Source organism: Hordeum vulgare, chromosome 6H (genome assembly GCF_904849725.1).
Source record: "Hordeum vulgare subsp. vulgare chromosome 6H, MorexV3_pseudomolecules_assembly, whole genome shotgun sequence".
Taxonomy (NCBI): Eukaryota; Viridiplantae; Streptophyta; class Magnoliopsida; order Poales; family Poaceae; genus Hordeum; species Hordeum vulgare.
The window spans coordinates 517,964,746-517,988,747 of NC_058523.1; positions in this window are offsets into that span (position 1 = coordinate 517,964,746).

Genomic DNA, 24,002 nt, shown 5'->3' on the forward strand with positions numbered 1-24,002 from the left:
ATGAACCATTTTCTACTCATGTTGATCTTCCTAAGGATAAATGATTTTAATTTCATCCACCTACTAAAAAATTATTAGAGGAACCCATTAAAGTTAAAGAAAAACAATCATTTACCATGTGAATCCAGTTGTGCCTACTGCTTATATTGAGAAATCACTTTTTCCTATTAGGATTAAGGAACATGCTAAAGCTTCAACTGTGGTTAATAAAAGTAATGACACCTAAACCTTCTGAGAAAACAAAAGTAGAACCTAATATTTTTATGGTTAAAAAACTCCTGGTTGATAATATTAATGGACAAGTTATTTACTTATGGGATGAAGCTGCTAGAATTGCAAAACATCTTAGAAACAAGCAGGACGAGTTTGATAAAAACAAACCGTTGTTGGCATGCGTGTTGTTTCTGTTAAGATTGGAGATCATTGTTATAATGACTTATGTGACATGGGTGTTAGTGTTAGTGTTATACCCTTTGCCTTATATCAAGAAATTATGAATGACGTAGCACACTATGAGATTGAAGATATTGATCTCACTATTAAACTTGCAAACAGAGACACCATTTCACCAATTGGGATTGTTAGAGATGTTGAAGTCTTGTGTGGAAAAATTAGGTACCCTATTGATTTCTTAGTACTTGGTTCACAATAAGATAGTTTTTGTCCCACTATATTTGGTAGACCTCTCTTGAATACCGTTAACGTGGAAATTATTGTGTTACCATGAAGGTTAAAGTGAGCTTTGGTGATGTGTCTCATGAATTTAATTTCTCTAAGTTTGGTAGACAACCACATGAGAAATAATCATCTAGTAAGGATGAAATAATTGGTCTTTCTTCTATTGTTGTACCTCCTACTGATCCATTATAACAATATTTGCTAGACCATGAGAATGATATGCATATGAATGAGAGGTATGAAATAGATGGAATATTATTTAGACAAAAACCTATTCTTAAACACAACTTGCGTGTTAACATTTTAGGGGATCCTCCTCCACCTAAGGGAGATCCCGTGTTTGAGTTAAAGAAATTACCTCATACTTTGAAATATGCTTATCTTGATGGAAAGAAGATATATAATGTTATTATTAGTGCTAACCTTATGAGCATGAAGAAAAGAGAATACTCAAAACTCTGAAGAAGCACCAAGCTGTTATAGGATATACTCTTGATGATCTTAAGGGCATTAGTCCCACTCTATGTGAGCACAAGTTTAATATGGAACCAGATGCTAAACATGTTGTAGATCATGAATGCCGCTTAAATCCTAAGATGAAGGAAGTGGTAAGAACTGAAATACTAAAGCCTCTCGAGGTAGGTATAATTTATCCTATTGTTGATGGTAGATGGGTAAGTCATGTCCATTGTGTTCCTAGGAAAGGAGGTATAACTATTGTTCCTAATGCTAAAAATGAACTTATTCCTCAAATAATTATAACTGGTTATAGGATGGTAATTCATTTTAGGAAATTAAACAAAGCTACTAGAATAGATCATTATCCCTTGCCATTTATTGATCAAATCATCAAATGTTGGAAAGATTATGTAAGCACAAACACTTTCATTTCTTGATGGTTATTCTGGTTTTTCTCAAATACATGTGTCAAAGGAGGACCAAGAGAAAACTACCTTCACATGCCCATTTGGAACTTATGCTTATAGACGTATGCCTTTTGGTTTATGCAATGCACTTGCTACCTTTCAAAGATGTATGACTGCTATATTATCTCACTTCTATGAAAATATTGTTGAGGTTTCCAAGGATGATTTTGCCGTTTACGAGACTTCTTTTGTTGATTGCTTGAGCAACCTTGATCGAGTTTTCCAGATATGTGAAGAAACTAATTTTGTCCTGAATTGGGAGAAGAGCCACTCTATAGTACTTGGGCATAAAATTTCTAAACGAGGTATTAAGGTAGACAAAGCAATGGTTGATGCAATAGAGAAAATTCCATGTCCCAAAGATGTTAAAGGTATAAGAAGTTTACTTCGTCATGATGGTTTCTATAGGCATTTAATTTAATATTTCTCAAAGATATCTAGGCCATTAACTAATCTTCTTCAGAAAGATACTCCATTTTTTATGATGATTGTGTAGAAGCCTTTGAAATACACAAGAAAGCCTTAATTTCTGCACCTATTGTTCAGTCACGTGATTGGAATTTACAATTTTGAAACTATGTGTGATGCTACTGATTATGCAGTTAGTGTTGTTCTAGGACAAAGAGTAGACAAGAAATTGAATGTTATCCATTAGGCTAGTCAAACTCTAGATAGTGCCCAAAGAAATTATGCTACAACTAAAAAGGAATTTTTAGTTGTTGTCTTTGCATGTGATAAGTTTAGACCTTATATTGCTGATTCTAAAGTTACTATTCATACTGATCATGCTGGTATTAAATACCTTATGGAAAAGAAATATGCTAAGCCTAGACTGATTAGGTGGGTGCTTTTACTTCAAGAGTTTGATTTGCATATTGTTGATAGAAAGGGAGGTGAAAACCCGGTGGCATATAATTTCACTAGAATGAAAAACGTTCTTGATTACCCACTCCATATTTATGATAATTTTCCTGATGAGCAATTAGATGTTATAAATGCTCCCTGTAGTGCCCCTTGGTATAAAGATTATGCTAACTCCATTGTTTCTAAATATATACCACCTAGTTTCACCTACCAACAAAATAAATAGTTATTTTATGATTTAAGACTTTACTTTTGGGATGACCCACATATTTATAAGGAAGGAGTGGATGGTGTTATTAGACGTTGTATGTTTGAGCATGAACATGAACAGATCCTTCGAAGGTGTCATTCCGAAGCCAGCGGAAGGCACCACGCTGGTGACAGAACTGCACACAAGGTATCATACTCTGGTTTTTATTGGCCTACTTTTTTCAAAGATGCTCGTAAGTATGTCATATCTTGTGATGAATGTCAAAGAATTGGTAACATTTGTAGATGTGTGGAAATGCCTATGAATTATTCACTTGCTATTGAACAATTTGATTTTTGGGGTTTTGATTATATGGGACCTTTTCCTTCCTCTGACGGGTGTACTCATATTTTAATTGTTGTTGATTATGTTACTAAGTGGGTAGAACCTATTCCAACTAGTAGTGCTTATCATAACACTTCTATTAAAATTCTTAAAATGTTATTTTCCCGAGGTTTGGAGTCCGTGGATATTTAATAACTGATGGTGGTTCACATTTTATTCATGGTGATTTCTATAAACTTCTAGCTAAATATGATGTTAACCATATAATTGCATCACCTTATCACCCCAAGTTGAGTTGAGTAACCGAGAAATAAAGTTGATCTTGCAAAAGATTGTTAATAGACCTAGAATGAATTGATCTAAGAAACTTGATGATGCTTTATGGGCTTATAGAACTGCTTATAAAAATCCTATGGGAATGTCCCCATATAGAGTGGTCAATGTTAAAGCATGTCATTTACATCTTGATTTAGAACATAAAGCTTATTCATCAATTAAAGAACTTAATTATGATTTCAAGCTTTCTGGTGAAAAGAGGTTATTTGATATTATCTCCTTAGATGAATGGAGGGCACAAGCTTGTGAAAATGCCAAGTTGTTTAAAGAAAATGATTTGCTTGCTAAAATGAATGATATAATTAATGATCATGTTGTTAGAGTAATGATTAGGGGAGGTAGAATGACTCAGGAACCTCTATTTCCTGAAGGTCACGCTACAAGAATTGAACAAGAATTTTTCCCTTTCTCACTAAAAGAGGTAAATTTTCTCCTTATATTCGATAAAGTGATATACCTTACACTAAAACTCCTAGTCAATGCATGGATGAATTTGATAATTACATTGTTGAGCAAGAACACTTTAATAATTATGTTAAATATCAATTACAACGAAGTGCTATGAGGATTGATCGCTTGAGTGACTTAATGTTTAGGATTGCTAATGATGTTAAAGGTCTAGGTAAACATGCTTCCATGCTTCATACTCAAATAGACCAAGTTGCTAAGCCACAAAATGATTTGCTTGCTGAAATGAATGATAATATGAATGATCATGTTGTTAGAGTAATGACTAGAGGGGGTAGAATGACTCCGGAACCTCTCTTTCCTGATGGTCACCCTAAAAGAATTGAACAAGATTCTCAGAGAATTAATGATTATGTACCTAGTCCATCCAAAAAGAAAAATAAAAATGATAGGACTTTGCATGCTTTTAGTGACACGTTAAATAAAAAACAATTGAGAATCATAATGATATTTCTATTTCTGATGCTGAGACACAACCTGTTAGTGAACATTCACCTAGTGATAATGATAATGATAATAATGATGTTCACATAGATGCTCAACCAGATAATGGTAAAGAACCTGATAATGATGTGCAAATAGAATCTGCTAAAGACCTTGAGAACCCACGTCCTAAAAATGAACGTTATGATAAGAGGGGCTTTGTTGCTAGAAAACATGGTAGAGAAAGAGAGCCATGGGTTCACAAACCCATGCCATTCCCTCGTAATCCTTCTAAGAGTAAGGAAGAGGAGGATTTTCAGCGCTTTGCTAAAATGATTAGACTTGCCTTTTTGCGCATTTGTTTGGCTCATATTTTGAAGATGTCTCCATATGTTAAGTATATGAAAGATATCATCACTAATAAAAGAAAGATACCAAAAACTGAAATTTCACCATGCTTGCTAATTATTGTTTTCATGTTGGAGTGCCTAAGAAGTTGCGAGATCTAGGCATACCCACAATACCTTGCTCCATTAAATGAAGTTATGTTAAAACCGCTTTATGTGATCTAGGAGCTGGTGTTAGTGGTATGCCTTTCTATTTATATAAAAGACTTGATTTGAATAAGATTACACCTACTAAAATATATTCGCAAATGGCTGACAAATCGTGTGCTCTACCTATTGGAATTTGGGAGGATGTCCCTGTTGTGGTTGCAAATCTTACTATCTTAACAAACTTTGTTATTCTCGATATACACGAGGATGATAACATGTAGATTATCCTTGATAGACCCTTTCTAAATACTACAAGGGTTGTTATTGATTGCAATAAAAGCAAAGTTACTTTTCATGTCAATGGTAAACAACATAGAATGTACTTTCTCAAGCAACAAACTTCGATGAATAATATTGATACCATTGAGAAAGTTGCCACAATTACTATTGGTGGGTTTAAATTTCATTTCCTACTGCCACAAACAAATATGATATTCTTATTGTTGGGGAGAAGCAAATCCCCATTGAGGCAACTTAGTGTTCTATGAAAATTCTTTGGTTTCATGTCGATCGGAATTAGTTTGCTAATAAGACTTGATCAACCTTATTAATGGATCCGTTTTGAGAGGCATGAGGTCGAAGAATTTAGTAAGCACAACCTTATGTACTGATGACCCACAAGTATAGGGGATAAATCGTAGTCCTTTCGATAAATAAGAGTAGCATCACATGACCACTATTAGCATGACTTATCCCATGTCACCAGGAACAAAAGTAACTACTCACAAAGCATAATCATATTCATGACCACATAGGTAATGAGTTTATGTTCAAGGATCTGAACATAAACTCTTATACCAAGCAATCCAACTGGCATCAACTACAAAGAGTAATCAACACTACTAGCAACCTTACAAGTACCAATCGGAGACGGTTACAAGAGATGAACTAGGATTTGGAGATGAGATGGTGCTGATGAAGATGTTGATGGTGATGAGTCCCCTCTGATGAGAGGAGTGTTGGTGATTGCTACGACAACAAAAGTCCTTCCCCGGCAGTGGTGCCAGAGATCCTTCTGTCGTCTTTTGAGCTTGCGTTGGTTTTTCCCTTGAAGAGGAAATGGTGATGCAGCACAGGAGCAGTAAGTATTTCCCTTAGTTTGAGAACCAAGGTATCAGTCCAGTAGGAGAATCTCGTCAAGTCAATAGTACCTGCGCAAACACAAAAGAGCTTGCACCCAACGATTCAAAGGGGTTGTCAATCCCTTCAAGATTGATTGCAAAGTGAGATCTGAAGGGGGAAAGTGCAACGAAGTAAAAAGTGTAAGGCTGAAAATATGGTGTGGAGTAGACCCAGGGGCCATAGTGTTCACTAGAGGCTTCTCTCAAAATAGCAAATATCATGGTGGGTGAACAAATTACTGTCGAGCAATTGATAGAACCGCGCAAAGTCATGACGATATCTAAGGCAATGATCATACATATAGGCATCACGTCTGAGACAAGTAGACCGATACTTTCTGCATCTACTACTATTACTCCACACATCGACCACTATCCAGCATGCATCTAGTGTATTGAGTTCATGACGAACAGAGTAACGCCTTAAGCAAGATGACATGATGTAGAGGGATAAACTCAAACCAATGATGAAAACCCCATCCTTTTACCCTTGATGGCAACAACACGATGCGTGCCTCGCTACCCCTTCTGTCACTGGGTGAGGTCACCGCACGGTATGAACCCAAAACCAAGAACTTCTCCCATTGCAAGAATCATAGATCTAGTTGGCCAAACAAAACCCACAACTCGAAGAGAATTACAAGGATATGAAATCTTGCATAGGGGAGATCAGAAGAAACTCAAATAAGATTCATAGATACTCTGATCATAAATCCATAATTCATCAGATCTCGACAAACACACCGCAAAAGAAGATTACATCGGATAGATCTCCATGAAGTACATGGAGAACTTTGTATTGAAGATCCAAGAGAGAGAAGAAGCCATCTAGTTACTAGCTATGGACCCGTAGGTCTATGGTGAACTACTCACGCATCATCAGAGAGGTCATGGTGTTGATGAAGAAGCCCTCCGTATCCGAATCCCCCCTCCGGCAAGGCACCAGAACGTGCCCTAGATGGGATCTTGCAGAGACAGAAGCTTGCGGCGGCGGGAAAGTACTTTCGATGATCTCCTGATTTTTTATGGAATTTTAGGGAATATATAGGCGCAAAACCTAGGGCAAAGGAGCCTCAGGGAGCCCACAAGCCAGGGGGGCGCGACCCCCCTGGCCGCGCCATGAGGGCTTGTGGGGTCCCTGGTGGCCCCCTGCCCTGATTCTCCAGCTTCCCGATCTTTTTCTGTTTTGGAAAAAATCTTTTTGGCAGTTTCATTCCGTTTGGACTCCGTTCCAAATCCTCCTCTGAAAGGGGTTAAAACATGGAAAAAACAGGAACTGGCTCTTGGCACTGAGTTAATAAGTTAGTCCCAAAAAATATATAAAACGCATGCAAAACATCCAAAGTTTAACAAGATAATAGCATGAAACCATCAAAAATTATAGATATGTTGGAGACGTATCAAGCATCCCCAAGCTTAACTCCTGCTCGTCCTCGAGTAGGGAAGTGATAAAGACTGAATTTTTGATGTGGAATGCTACGTAGCATAGTTGTCTTTTGCAACTTCTTTCACGTAAGATTCGAACAATAGTTTGCTATTGATATGAAAACAATAATACTTCAAGCAAACTAGCAAGGTAATCATGAACTTTTGAAATAACAAGGCCAATGAGAATTATCCCTACAAAATCATATAGTCTGGCTATGCTCCATCATCCTCACACAACTAATGTAAATCATGCACAACCCCGGTATTGGCCAAGTAATTGTTTTCGCACTCTTACTTTCTCAAACCTTTTATAACTATCACGCAATACATGAGAGTGAGCCATGGATATAACACTATAGGTGGAATAGAGTGTGGTGGTGGTTGTGAGACAAAAAGGAGGAGATGGTCACATTCACTGGGCATATCAAAGGGCTATGGAGATGCCCATTAATAGATATCAATGTGAATGAGTAGGGATTGCCATACAAGGGATGCACTAGAGCTATAAGTATGTGAAAGCTCAAAAGGAAAACTAGTGGGTGTGCATCCTAACTTGCTTGCTCACAAAGACCTAGGGCAATTTGAGGAAACCCATCACTGGAATATACAAGCCAAGTTATATAATGAAGATTCCCACTAGCATATGGTAGTGACAAAGCAAGAAGATCTCAAACATGAAGAACATGGTGCTATTATGAAGCACAAGTGTGGAAAAGGATAGTAGCATTGTCCCTTCTCTCTTTTTCTCTTTTTTTTATTTGGGATTTTAGGCCTTTTTTTCCTCACATGGGACAATACTCTAATAATGATGATCATCACACTTTTATTTACTCACAACTCAAAGCTTAGAACGATGATGACTCTATAGGAAATGCCTCCGGCAGTGTACCGGGATGTGGAACGATCTAGCTTGACGTATGAGGTTGAAACATCTCGCTAGCTATCTTACGATCATGCAATGGCAATATAAGAGTGACGGCACAAGTCATGAGACGGAACGGTGGGAGTTTCATGGCAATATATCTCGGAATGGCTATGAAAATTCCATAGTAGGTAGGTATGGTGGCTGTTTTGAGGAAGGCATATGATGGGTTTGTGCACCGGCGAAAGTTGCGCGGCACTAAAGAGGCTAGCAAAGGTGGAAGGTGAAAGTGCATCTATACCATGGACTCACATTAGTCATGAACAACTCACATTCTTGTTGCGAAAGTTTTTATTAGTAATCGAAACAAAGTGCTAAACGCATACTCCTAGGGGATGGGTTGGTCGGTGTTAACCATCGCACGATCCCGACCTCAACACAAAGGATGACAATCAATAGATAAATTATGCTCCGACTTCCTAACATAGCGGTTCACCATACGTGCATGCTACGAGAATCACTAACTTTAACACAAGTATTTCTAGATTCACAACACCCTACTATCATAGCTCTTAATATTACCAAATCCACTTCCCAAAACTAATTGAGAGGAATCAAAACTTCTCTTTATACTCAATGCACATGAAGATGGAGGTTTTTGCATCCTCTTTGGGTACCTATCACCTTTGGGACTACTTTCATAGCATAAGCCAACTACCAAGTCACGCACCGCCGTGCTCTAAAAGATATAAGTGAAGCACATAGAGCAAAGTTATCTAGCTCAAAAGATATAAGTGAAGCACTATGAGCATTCTAGCAAAATCACGATGAGTACATTTCTCTCTCTCTAAAAAAGGTGTGCAGCAAGGATGATTGTGACACAACAAAAAGAAAAGACTCCAATGATACAAGACGCTCCAAGAAAAACACATATCATGTGGTGAATAAAAATATAGCTCCAAGTACTGTTACCGATGGATTGAAGACGAAAGAGGGGATGCCTTCCCGGGGCACCCCCAAGCTTAGGCTTTTTCGTGTCCTTGAATTTGGCTTGGGATTCCTTGGTCATCGCCAAACTTGAGATCTTTCAACTCCTTATCTCTTTGTCCATGAGAACATCACCCAAAACTTGAAAACTTCACAACACAAAAGTTAAACAGAAACTCGTGATAACATTAGAACAAGAAAACAAACTACCACCTCTTTTGGTAGTGTAGAAAACTTGAATTCTATCTATATTGGTGTTGGGCTACTGTATTCTCACTTTTCCATGGCTAGTACCCCCCCCCCCCGATACTAATCATAGTTTCATCAAAACAAGCAACCAACTCAACAAAAACAGAATCTGTCAAAAGCAGACCAGTTTGTAGCAATCTGTATACTTCGTATACTTCTGGTACCTCACAAATTCTGAAACATTACGAGTGCCTGGGAAAAAGGCATATCAACCAGCAGCAAAAAGAATCAACTCAAAATCTCTTTCTGAATAAAAATGAAAAATCATCTCGTGAGCGAAAAGTTTCTGTCTTTTTCCAGCAGGATCAAACAACCATTACCAAGACTAGTCATAAAGGTTTTGCTTAGCTCAAACACAAACAGAAACACAAAAAACACAATCACAACAGAATTATGATGGTGTGGACGCAACAAAACAGAAAGAAAAAGATAAATTCATTGGGTTGCCTCGCAACAAGCGCTATTGTTTAACGCCCTTAGCTAGGCATAAAAGCGATAGAATCACGTATCGTCGTCTTTGGTGCTCTAACCATAAGTGGCCCTCATCATGGATTCATAAGGCAATCTTATTTTCTTTCTAGAAAAGTGTTCCATGCCCTTATTTAAAGGAAATTGAAATCTAATATTCCCTTCTTTCATATCGATGATATCACCGATAGTCCTTAGGAAAGGTCTACCAAGAATAATAGGGCATGTAGGATTGCAATCAATGTCAAGCAGAATGAAATCCACGGGTACATAGTTCCTATTTGCAATAATAAGAGCATCATTGACCCTTCCCATGGGTTTCTTGACAGTAGAATCAGCAAGATGCAAATTAAAAGAACACTCTTCAATCTCATTAAAACCCAGAACATCACATAAAGACTTTGGAATCGTGGAAACACTAGCACCCAAATCACACAAAGCATTGCATTCATAGTTTTGATTTTGATTTTTATGGTAGGTTCCCACTCATCATGAAGCTTTCTAGGGATAAAGACTTCCAATTCAAGTTTCTCTTCAAGAGATTTTATCATAGCTTCGACGATATGATCGGTAAAGGCCTTGTTTTGGCTATAAGCGTGTGGAGAGTTTAACATGGATTGCATAAAGGAAATGCATTCAATCAAGGAGAAACTATCATAATTGAATTCCTTGAAATCCATAGTAGTAATTTCATTACTACTCAAAGCTTTAATATCTTCTACTCCACTTTCAATGCTTTTAGCATCAAGATAGATGGACTCCGAATCATTGGGGCACTATTCAACCAAAGTGGATTCATATCCAGACCCATCATCATTAGGGTTGACACAAGAAAACAAAGATTCAATGGGAGTCACACCAAGCACTTTAAGATCTTCGTGATTCTTATCACGAGAACACGCCTTTTTAAGCCATTCATGTCTAGCACGAATTTGGGCGGTTCTTTCTTTGCTCTCAATCATGAAAACACGCATAGCTTTCAAAGTTTCATCCATGTTGATCTTGGGAGGAGCACATCTAACTTTCAAAGCATCAACATCACTAGACATTCTATCAACGCTTTTAGCCAAATCGTCAATTTTGAGTAGTTTTTCCTCTATGGACGCATTGCAAATCTTTTGAGAGTTGATGAACTCTTTGATATTACTCTCTAGATCACAGGTTAATCTATTGTAATTTCCATGAGTATTGTTGTAGGAGTTGCCAAAGTTATTAGAGGAGTTACTAGGAAAAGGCCTAGGAACATAGTTTCCTCTAAAAGCATTGTTGTTGCCAAAATTATTCCTACCAACAAAATTAACGTCCAAGCTAGCATTTCTACTCTCAATCAAAGAAGACAAGGGCATATCATTAGGATCTAAAGGAGCAATTCTACTAGCAACCAAATTCATTAAGTCATCCATCTTAGCACTCAACGAGTTAATTTATTCTATAGCGTGTACCTTCTTACTAGTAGGTGACTGATACGTCTCCAACGTACCTATAATTTTTGATGGTTTCATGCTATTATCTTGTCAAACTTTGGATGTTTTGCATGCCTTTTATATATTTTTTGGGACTAACTTATTAACTCAGTGCCAAGTGCCAGTTCCTGGTTTTTTCCATTTTTTGACCCCTTTCAGAGGAGAATTTGAAATGGAGTCCAAATGGAATAAAATCCCCGAAAAGATTTTTTCCGTAACGGAAAAAGATCAGGAGACTTGAGAGCCTAGGCAGGGGGTCCCCAGGGGCCCCACAAGCCCCCACCCCGCGGGCAGGGGGGAGGCCGCGGCCCTCAAGCTTGTGGCCCCCCTGGACCTCCTTTGCCCTAGGTTTTGCGCCTATATATCCCCAAAAATTCCACAAAAAATCAAGAGATCATCGAAAGTACTTTTTCCGCTGCCGCAAGCTTCTGTCTCCGCAAGATCCCATCTAGGGCACGTTCTGGTGCCCTGCCGGAGGGGGGATTCGGATATGGAGGGCTTCTTCATCAACACCATGGCCTCTTCGATGATGCGTGAGTAGTTCACCATAGACCTACGGGTCCATAGCTAGTAACTAGATGGCTTCTTCTCTCTCTTGGATCTTCAATACAAAGTTCTCCATGATCTTCATGGAGATCTATCCGATGTAATCTTCTTTTGCGGTGTGTTTGTTGAGATCTAATGAATTGTGTATTTATGATCAGATTATCTATGAATCTTATTTGAGTTTCTCCCATGGTTTTCATTTTCAGTGAGATTTCAATGAAATTCACTAAATTTCATTAATTTCAGCAGATACTGAAATATTACGTTTTGGCCAAAATATTTCAGCAATTTCAGTAGTACACTAGAAATCAAATATTTTTCAATTTATTTTTTAAATTTTCAAATATTTAATTAAATTCAAATGAATATTTCGGCCCTTTGGCTGAAATGCAAACTCAAATTACTGAATTTCACTGCATTTCAGTGATTTCGGTTGGTGCTGAAATATTTTCTAAAGTCAAATTGAAAACCATGGTTTCTCCTGATCTCTCTTATGCATGATTTCATATCCTTATAATTCTCTTCGAGTTGTGGGTTCATACCGTGCGGTGACCTCAACCAGTGATAGAAGGGGTAGCGAGGCACGCATCATGTTGTTGCCATCAAGGGTAAAAAGATGGGGTTTTCATCATTGGTTTGAGATTATCCCTCTACATCATGTCATCTTGCTTAAGGCGTTACTCTGTTCATTATGAACTCAATACACTAGATGCATGCTGGATAGCGGTCAATGTGTGGAGTAATAGTAGTAGATGCAGAAAGTATCGGTGTACTTGTCTCGGACATGATGCCTATATGTATGATCATTGCCTTAGATATTGTCATGACTTTGCGCGGTTCTATCAATTGCTCGACAGTAATTTGTTCACCCACCGTAATACTTGCTATTTTGAGAGAAGCCTCTAGTGAACACTATGGCCCCCAGGGTCTACTCCACACCATATTTTCAGCTTTACTCTTTTTACTTCGTTGCACTTTCCGCCTTCAGATCTCACTTTGCAAACAATCTTGAAGGGATTGACAACTGCTTTAAAGCGTTGGGTGCAAGCTCTTTTGTGTTTGCGCAGGTACTCTGGACTTGACGAGATTCTCCTACTGGATTGATACCTTGTATCTCAAACTGAGGGAAATACTTACTGCTCCTGTGCTGCACCACCCTTTCCTCTTCAAGGGAAAACCAATGCAAGCTCAAGAGACGACAGAAGGATCTCTGGCACCACTGCCGGGGAAGGACTTTTGTTGACGTAGTAGAAGGATTTCTGGCACCATTGCCGGGGAGGATCAAGTCAAGAACTCATCCAAGTAGGTGTCGCAAACTCATCACTTGCATTTACTTTGTTTGCCAGTTGCCTCTCGTTTTTCTCTCCCCCACTTCACAATCTGCCTTTTTCGTTTGACTTTTTCGTTTGCCTTTTCGTTCGCCCTTTTTCTCGCTTGCTCTTTGTTTGCTCGTGTGCTTGAAAACCAACGCAAGCTCAAGAGACGACAGAAGGATCTCTGGCACCACTGCCGGGGAAGGATTTTTGTTGACATAGCAGAAGGATTTCTGGCGCCGTTGCCGGGGAGGATCAAGTGAAGAACTCATCCAAGTAGGTGTCGCAAACTCATCTCTTGCATTTACTTTGTTTGCCAGTTGCCTCTCGTTTTCCTCTCCCCCACTTCACAATTTTCCTTTTTCGTTTGCCTTTTTCGGTTGCCTTTTCGTTCGCCCTTTTTCTCGCTTGCTCTTTGTTCGCTCGTGTACTTGCTTGCTTGCCGAAGTCACCATGAATGAAAACACCAAACTTTGTGACTTCTCGAATACTAATAATAATGATTTTATTAGTACTCCGATTGCTCGCACCACTAGTGCGGAGTCATACGAAATCAAAGCCGCTTTGCTGAATCTTGTTATGAAAGAGCAATTCTCTAGCCTTCCTAGTGAAGATGCCGCATCCCATCTCAATACCTTCATTGAGCTTTGAGATATGCAAAAGAAGAAATATGTGTATAATGACGTGATTAAATTGAAGATTTTCCTTTCTCGTTGCGAGATCGCGCAAAAACTTGGTTTTCTTCTTTGCCCAAAACTAGTATCGATTCTTGGGATAAGTTCAAAGATGCTTATATATCCAAGTATTTGTTGGAAATATGCCCTAGAGGCAATAATAAAATGGTTATTATCATATTTCCTTGTTCATGATAATCGTCTATTGTTCATGCTATAATTGTATTAACAGGAAAAAGTAATAAATGTGTGAATAAATAGATCACAATGTGTCCCTAGCAAGCCTCTAGTTGGATAGCTCGTTAGTCAATAGATGATCATGGTTTCCTGGTCATGGGCATTAGATGTCATTGATAACGGGATCACATCATTGGGAGAATGATGTGATGGACAAGACCCAATCCTAAGCATAGCACTAGATCGTATTGTTCGTATGCTAAAGATTTTATAATGTCAAGTGTCTTTTCCTTCGACCGTGAGATTGTGCAACTCCCGGATACCGTAGGAGTGCTTTGGGTGTATCAAATGTCACAACGTAACTGGGTGACTATAAAGGTGCACTACGGGTATCTCTAAAAGTGTCTGTTGGGTTCGTACGAATCGAGATCGGGATTTCTCACTCCGTTTGACGGAGAGGTATCTCTGGGCCCACTCGGTAGAACATCATCATGATCTCAATGTGACTAAGGAGTTAGTCACACGATGACGTGCTACGGAACGAGTAAAGAGACTTACCGGTAACAAGATTGAACAAGGTATAGGTATACCGACGATCGAATCTCGGGCAAGTTCTATACCGACAGACAAAGGGAATTGTATACGAGATTGATTGAATCCTTGACATCGTGGTTCATCCGATGAGATCATCGTGGAGCAAGTGGGAGCCACCATGGGTATCCAGACCCCGCTGATGGTTATTGGCCGGAGAGGTGTCTCGGTCATGCTTGCCTGTCTCCCGAACCCGTAGGGTCTACACACTTAAGGTTCGATGATGCTAGGGTTATAGGGAATTGTTATACGAGGTTATCTAAAGTTGTTCGTAGTCCCGGATGAGATCCCGGACGTTACGAGGATCTCTAGAATGGTCTGTAGGTTAAGATTGATATATAGGACGGATGGTTTCGGCACCGGAAGTGTTTCGGGCATCACCGGTAACGTACCGGGACCACCGGAGGTGGCCCCGGGGGTCCACCGAAAGGGGGCAACGACCCCGGGAGGCTAGATGGGCCAAGTGGGGGAGGGAACCAGCCCCTAGGTGGGCTGGTGCGCCCCTCACTCAGCCCATGGCGCAGGAAGAGGGGAGAGGGGGGAAACCCTAGCGCAGGTGGGCCTAAGGCCCACCAGAGGGGTGCGCCACCCCTCCTCCCCCCCTTGGCCGTCGCACCAGCCCCCATCTAGGGCTGCCCCCCCAGGAGAGGGAAACCCTTAAGGGGGCGTAGCCCCTCCCTTCCCCTATATATAGTGGGCAGTTTTGGCCATTGGGGGATACACTTTTCCCTCTCCCTCGGCGCAACCCTGCCCTTCTTTCTTCTCCTCTCTGCCGGTGCTTGGCGAAGCCCTGCCGGGAGACCTCGTCTCTCCATCGACACCACGCCATCATGCTGCTGGAGTTCTTCCCCAACCTCTCCCTCCTCCTTGCTGGATCAAGGTGCGGGAGACGTCACCGGGCTGCACGTGCGTTGAACGCGGAGGTGCCGTAGTTCGGCACTAGATCGGAATCACACCGCGATCTGAATCGCCGCGAGTACGACTCCATCAACCGCGTTCTAGTAACGCTTCCGCTTAGCGATCTTCAAAGGTATGAAGATGCTCTCACCCCTCTCTCGTTGCTGGTCTCTCCATAGGAAGATCTGAACATGCGTAGGATTTTTTTTGAATTTATGCTACGTTACCCCAACAGTGGCATCCGAGCCAGGTGTTCTATGCGTAGATTCTATGCACGAGTAGAACACAAAAGGTTGTGGGTGATGATTTGTCAATTGCTTGCCGCTACTAGTATTATTCTTTTCCGGCGGTATTGTGGGATGAAGCGGCCCAGACCGACCTTACACGTACGCTTACGTGAGACTGGTTCCACAGATAGACATGCACACCGTGCATAAAGGTGGCTAGCGGGTGTCTGTCTCTCCTACTCTAGTCGGATTGGATTTGATGAAAAGGGTCCTTATGAAGGGTAAATAGCTTTGGCATATCATCGTTGTGGCTGTCACGTAGGTAAGAAAGCGTTCTTGCTAGAAACCCAAATCAGCCACGTAAAACTTGCAACAACAATTAGAGGATGTCTAACTTGTTTTTGCAGGGTTTGACATGTGATGTGATATGGCCAAAGTTGTGATGTTGCATGTATGATGTATGAGATGATCATGTTATTGTAATAGGTTTCTCGACTTGCATGTCGATGAGTATGACAACCGGCAGGAGCCATAGGAGTTGTCTTAATTTATTGTATGAGATGCAACGCCATGTGCTTACTACTTTTACTTCATTGCTAACGGTTAGCTATAGTAGTAGTGATAGTAGTAGTTGGCGTGACGACTTCACACAGACACGATGATGGAGATCATGGTGTCACGCCGATGACGATGATGATCATGCGATGCCTGAAAATGGAGATCGAAAGAGCAAGATGATAATGGCCATATCATGTCACTATATGATCGCATTGTGATGTTTATCATGTTTTTCATCTTATTGCTTAGAACGACGGTAGCATAATAAGATGATCCCTCTCAAAATTTCGAGAACGTATTCCCCTAAGTGTGCACCGTTGCGAAGGATCGTTGTCTCGAAGCACCACGTGATGATCGGGTGTGATAGATTCCAACGTTCGCATACAACGGGTGTAAGCCAGAGTTACAGACGCGAAACACCTAGGTTGACTCGATGAGCTTAGCATGTACATACATGACCTCGAATACAAGAGACCGAAAGGTCGAACATGAGTCGTACGGTTGAATACGATCAGCATGAAGTTGCTCACCATGGTAACTAGTCCGTCTCACATGATGATCGGACACGGGTTAGTCAACATGGATCATGTATCACTTAGATGACTAGAGGGATGTCGATTTAAGTGGGAGTTCATACTTAATTTGATTAAATGAACTTAATTGTCATGAACTTAGTCTAAAAGTTGTCTTTATAAATACTATAGATGGCCAACGCCAACCTCAATTTCAACGCATTCCTAGAGAAAAACAAGCTGAAAGATGATGGTAGCAACTATGCGGACTGGGTTCGCAACTTGAAGCTCATCCTTAAAGCAGCTAAAAAGGCTTATGTCCTTGATGCGCCGCTAGGTGACCCTCCCGCTCCCGCAGCAGCCCAGGACATTCTGAACGTCTGGCAAACGCGGATTGATGACTACTCTCTGGTTAGGTGTGGCATGTTATACAGTTTAGAAACGGGGCTTCAAAGGTGTTTTGAGCAACACGGTGCATATGAGATGTTCGAAGAGCTGAAGCTAGTTTTTCAAGCTCATCCCCGTGTCGAGAGATATGAAGTCTTCGACAAGTTCTTTAGCTGTAAGATGGAGGAGAACATTTCTGTCAGTGAGCACATACTCAAAATGTCTGGGTTACACGGTCGTCTGACTTCACTTGGAGTCGAACTTCCGGATGATGCTATAATTGATAGAATCCTCCAGTCTCTCCCACCAAGCTACAAAGTCTTTGTGATTAACTACAACATGCAAGGGATGGAGAAGACCATTCCCGAGTTGTACTCGATGCTCAAGTCTGCAGAAGTAGAAATCAAGAAAGAGCATCAAGTCTGCAGAAGTAGAAATCACCAAGACCACTAGTTTCAAGAAGGGCAAGGGTAAGAAGAACTTCAAGAAAGACGGCAAAGCTGTTGCCGCGCCCGGCAAGCCAGATGCCGGGAAGAAGAAAAAGAATGGACCCAAGCCTGAGACTGAGTGCTTCTATTGCAAGGGAAAAGGTCACTGGAAGCGGAACTGCCCCAAATACTTAGCGGACAAGAAGACCGGCAACGTTGAAGGTATATGTGATATACATGTTATTGATGTGTACCTTACCAGCGCTCGTAGTAGCTCCTGGGTATTTGATACCGGTGCTATTGCTCACATTTGCAACTCAAAGCAGGAACTGCGGAATAAGCGGAGACTGGCAAAGGACGAGGTGACGATGCGTGTCGGGAATGGCTCCAAGGTCGATGTGATCGCCGTCGGCACGTTACCTCTACATCTACAGTCGGGATTAGTTTTAAACCTTAATAATTGTTATTTAGTACCAGCTTTAAGCATGAACATTGTATCAGGGTCTTGCTTAATGCGAGACGACTACTCATTTAAGTCAGAGAATAATGGTTGTTCTATTTATATGAGTGATATGTTTTATGGTCATGCTCCACTGGTGAATGGTTTATTCTTGATGAATCTCGATCGTGATGTTACGCATATTCATAGTGTGAGTACCAAAAGATGTAAAGTTGATAATGATAGTCCCACATACTTTTGGCACTGCCGCCTTGGTCATATCAGCGTCAAGCGCATGAAGAAGCTCCATACTGATGGACTATTAGAGTCTCTTGACTTTGAATCTTTGACACATGCGAACCGTGCCTCATGGGCAAGATGACTAAGACTCCATTCTCAGGAATAATGGAGAGAGCAACCGACTTATTGGAAATAATACATACTGATGTGTGTGGTCCAATGAACGTTGAAGCTCGTGGTGGCTATCGTTATGTTCTCACTCTCACCGATGATTTGAGTAGGTATGGGTATATCTACTTGATGAAGCACAAATCTGAGACGTTTGAAAAGTTCAAGGAATTTCAGAGTGAGGTTGAGAATCAACGTGACCGAAAAGTTAAATGTCTACGATCTGATCGTGGAGGAGAATATTTGAGTCACGAGTTTGGAACACACCTAAGGAAGTGTGGAATCATTTCACAACTAACGCCGCCTGGCACACCGCAACGCAACGGAGTGTCTGAACGTTGTAATCGCACTTTATTGGATATGGTACGATTTATGATGTCTCTTACCGACTTACCACTATCATTTTGGGGATACGCATTAGAAACTGCATCATTCACTTTATATAGGGCACCGTCCAAATCCGTTAAGACGACACCGTATGAACTATGGTTTGGCAAGAAACCTAAGTTGTCGTTTCTTAAAGTTTGGGGCTGCGATGCTTATGTGAAGAAACTTCAACTAGAAAAGCTCGAACCCAAAGCGGAGAAATGCGTATTCATAGGATACCCTAAGGAAACTATTGGGTATACCTTCTATCTTAGATCCGAAGGTAAAACCTTTGTTGCCAAGAATGGATCCTTTCTAGAGAAAGAGTTTCTCTCGAAAGAAGTAAGTGGGAGGAAGGTAGAACTTGATGAGGTAATTACACCCCCTCTCGAACAGGATAGTAACGCAGCGCGGGAAGTTGTTCCCGTGGCGCCTACACCAACTGAAGAGGAAGTTAATGATAATGATCATGAAGCTTCGGATCAAGTTGCTACTGAACCGCGAAGGTCCACGAGGGCACGCTCCGCACCAGAGTGGTACGGCAACCCTATGATGGAAATCATGTTGTTAGACAACGGTGAACCTTCGAACTATGAAGAAGCGATGGCGGGCCTGGATTCCAACAAATGGCTTGAAGCTATGAAATCCGAGATAGGATTCATGTATGAGAACAAAGTATGGACTTTGGTGGACTTGCCCGATGACCGGCGAGCCATAGAAAATAAATGGATCTTCAAGAAGAAGACTGATGCAAACGGTAATGTAACCGTTTGTAAAGCTCGACTTGTCGCAAAGGGTTTTCGACAAATTCAAGGAGTTGACTATGAAGAGACTTTCTCTCCCGTAGCGAAGCTGAAATCAGTCCGAATCATGTTAGTGATTGCTGCCTTTTATGATTATGAAATTTGGCAAATGGACATCAAAATAACATTCCTTAACGGGAACCTTAAGGAAGAGTTGTATATGATGCAACGAGAAGGTTTTATCGACCCTAAGGGTGCTAACAAAGTGTGCAAGCTCCAGCGCTCCATCTATGGGCTGGTGCAAGCATCTCGGAGTTGGAACATTCGCTTTAATGAAGTGATTAAAGCGTTTGGGTTCATACAGATTTACAGAGAAGCCTGTGTGTACAAGAAAGTGAGTGGGAGCTCTGTAGCTTTCCTCATACTATATATGGATGACATATTATTGATGGGGAATGATATAGGGATGTTTGAGAGCATAAAGGCCTATTTGAACAAGAGTTTTTTAATGAAGGACCTTGGAGAAGCTGCATACATATTAGGCATCAAGATCTATAGAGATAGATCGAGACGCCTCATAGGTCTTTCGCAAAGTACATACCTTGACAAGATATTGAAGAAGTTCAATATGGAAAACTCAAAGAAAGGGTTCTTGCCAGTTTTGCAAGGTATGAGATTGAGTAAGACTCAGTCGCCGACCACAGCAGCAGATAGAGAGAAGATGAGTTTTGTCCCCTACGCTTCAGCCGTAGGCTCTCTTATGTATGCCATGATGTGTACCAGTCATGATATAAACCTTGCCATAAGTTTGGTAGGGAGGTACCAAAGTGATCCCGGTATGGAACACTAGACAACGGTCAAGAATATCCTTAAGTACCTGAAAAGGACTAAGGAAATGTTTCTCGTTTATGGAGGTGACGAAGAGCTCGTCGTAAAGGGTTACGCCGACGCCAGCTTCGACACAGATCCGGATGACTCTAAGTAACAGACCGGATATGTATGTGTTTTGAATGGTGGGGCAGTGAGCTGGTGCAGCAGCAAGCAAGAAGTCGTGGCAGCATCTACATGTGAAGCGGAGTACATAGCTGCTTCAGAAGCGGCTCATGAAGGAATTTGGATGAAGGAGCTCATCACCGACCTTGGAGTGGTTCCAAGCACGTCGGGTCCAATGACACTCTTCTGTGATAACACTAGGGCCATTGCCATAGCCAAGGAGCCCAGGTTTCACCGGAAGACGAAGCACATCAAACGCCGCTACAACTCCATACAGGACCATGTCCAGAGTGGAGTGATAGATATTTGTAAAGTACACACGGTTCTGAATATTGCAGACCCGTTGACTAAACCTCTTCCACGAGCAAAACATGATCAACACCATAATGCTATGGGTGTTCGATACATCACAATGTAACTGGATTATTGACTCTAGTGCAAGTGGGAGACTGTTGGAAATATGCCCTAGAGGCAATAATAAAATGGTTATTATCATATTTCCTTGTTCATGATAATCGTCTATTGTTAATGCTATAATTGTATTAACAGGAAACAGTAATACATGTGTGAATAAATAGATCACAATGTGTCCCTAGCAAACCTCTAGTTGGCTAGCTCGTTAGTCAATAGATGATCATGGTTTCCTGGTCATGGGCATTAGATGTCATTGATAACGGGATCACATCATTGGGAGAATGATGTGATGGACAAGACCCAATCCTAAGCCTAGCACTAGATCATATTGTTCGTATGCTAAAGCTTTTCTAATGTTAAGTGTCTTTTCCTTCGACCGTGAGATTGTGCAACTCCCGGATACCGTAGGAGTGCTTTGGGTGTATCAAACGTCACAACGTAACTGGGTGACTATAAAGGTGCACTACGGGTATCTCTGAAAGTGTCTGTTGGGTTGGTACGAATCGAGATCGGGATTTGTCACTCCGTGTGACAGAAAGGTTTCTCTGGGCCCACTCGGTAGAACATCATCATGAGCTCAATGTGACTTACCGGTAACGAGATTGAACAAGGTATAGGTATACCGACGATCGAATCTCGGGCAAGTTCTATACCGACAGACAAACGGAATTGTATACGGGATTGATTGAATCATTGACATCGTGGTTCATCCGATGAGATCATCGTGGAGCAAGTGGGATCCACCATGGGTATCCATACCCCGCTGATGGTTATTAGCTGGAGAGGTGTCTCGGTCATGTCTGCCTGTCTCTCGAACCCGTAGGGTCTACACACTTAAGGTTCGATGACGCTAGGGTTATAGGGAATTGTTATATGAGGTTATCGAAAATTGTTCGGAGTCCCAGATTAGATCCCGGACGTCACGAGGAGCTCCGGAATGGTCCGTAGGTAAAGATTGATATATAGGACGGATGGTTTCGGACACCGGAAGTGTTTCGGGCATCACCGGTAACGTACCAGGACCACCGGAGGTGGCCGGGTCCACCGAAAGGGGGCAACGAACCCGGGAGGCTAGATGGGCCAAGTAGGGGAGGGAACCAGCCCCTAGGTGGGCGGGTGCGCCCCCCACTCAGCCCATGGCGTTGGAAGAGGGGAGAGGGGGGAAACCCTAGCGCAGGTGGGCCTAAGGCCCACCAGAGGGGTGCGCCACCCCTCCTCCCCCCCTTGGCCGCCGCACCATCCCCCATCTAGGGCTACCGCCCCCCAGGAGAGGGAAACCCTCAAGGGGGCGCAGCCCCTCCCTTCCCCTATATATAGTGAGCACTTTTGGCCATTGGGGGACACACTTTTCCCTCTCCCTCGACGCAGCCCTGCCCTTCTTTCTCCTCCTCTCTGCCGATGCTTGGCGAAGCCTTGCTGGGAGACCTCGTCTCTCCATCGGCACCACGCTGTCGTGCTGCTATATTTCTTCCCCAACCTCTCCCTCCTCCTTGCTGGATCAAGGTGCGGGAGACGTCACCGGGCTGCAAGTGTGTTGAACGCGGAGGTGCCGTAGTTCGGCACTAGATCGGAATCACACTCCGATCTGAATCGCCGCGAGTACGACTCCATCAACCGCGTTCTAGTAACGCTTCCGCTTGGCGATCTTCAAAGGTATGAAGATGCTCTCACCCCTCTCTCGTTGCTGGTCTCTCCATAGGAAGGTCTGAATATGCGTTGGAATTTTTTTGAATTTATGCTACGTTACCCCAACAGTATTTTCCGCTGGCTAAGATTATCTCTCTCCGTAATGATATCATGAATTTCAAGCAACTTGATCATGAACATGTTGCACAATCTTGGGAGATAATGAAATTAATGATTAGAAATTGTCCCGCTCATGGCTTGAGTCTTTGGACGATTATACAAATCTTTTACGCTCGCTTGAATTTCGCTTCTAGAAATATTTTGGCCTCCGCCTCAGGTGGTACGTTCATGGAAATCACGTTAGGGGAGGCCACAAAGCTCCTAGACAATATCATGACGAACTACTCTCAGTGGCACACTGAAAGGTCACCTACTAGTAAGAAGGTACACACTATAGAAGAAATTAACTTGTTGAGTGCTAAGATGGACGAGTTAATGAATTTGGTTGCTAGTAGAAGTGCTCCTTTGGATCCTAATGATATTCCCTTGTCTTCTTTTATTGAGAGTAGCAACGCTAGCTTGGACGTTAATTTTGTTGGTAGGGATAACTTTGGCAACAATAATGCTTTTAGAGGAAACTATGTTCCTAGGCCTTTTCCTAGTAACTCCTCTAATAACTTTGGCAACTCCTACAATAATACTCATGGAAATTACAATAGGTTACCCTCTGATCTAGAGAGTAATATTAAAGAGTTCATCAACTCTCAAAAGATTTTCAATGCGTCTATAGAGGAAAAGCTACTCAAAATTGTCGATTTGGCTAAGAGCGTTGATAGAATGTCTAGTGATGTTGATGCTTTGAAAGTTAGATGTGCTCCTCCCAAAAACAGCATGGATGAAACTTTGAAAGCTATGCATGTTTCCACGATTGTGAGCCAAGAAAGAACCGTCCTAATTCGTGCTAGACATGAATGGCTTAAAAAGGCGTGTTCTCATGATGAGAATCACGAATATCTTAAAGTGCTTGGTGTGACTTCCATTGAATCTTTGTTTTCTTGTGTCAAACCTAATGATTATGGGGCTGGATATGAATCCACTTTGGTTGAAAAGTGCCCCAATGATTCGGAGTCCATCTATCTTGATGCTAAAAGCATTGAAAGTGGAGTAGAAGATGTTAAAACTTTGAGTAGTAATGAAATTACTACCATGGATTTCAAGGAATTCACTTATGATAGTTGCTCCTTGATTGAATGCATCTCTCTGATGCAATCCATGTTAAACTCTCCAGACGCTTATAGCCAAAACAAGGCCTTCACCGATCATATTGTCGAAGCTATA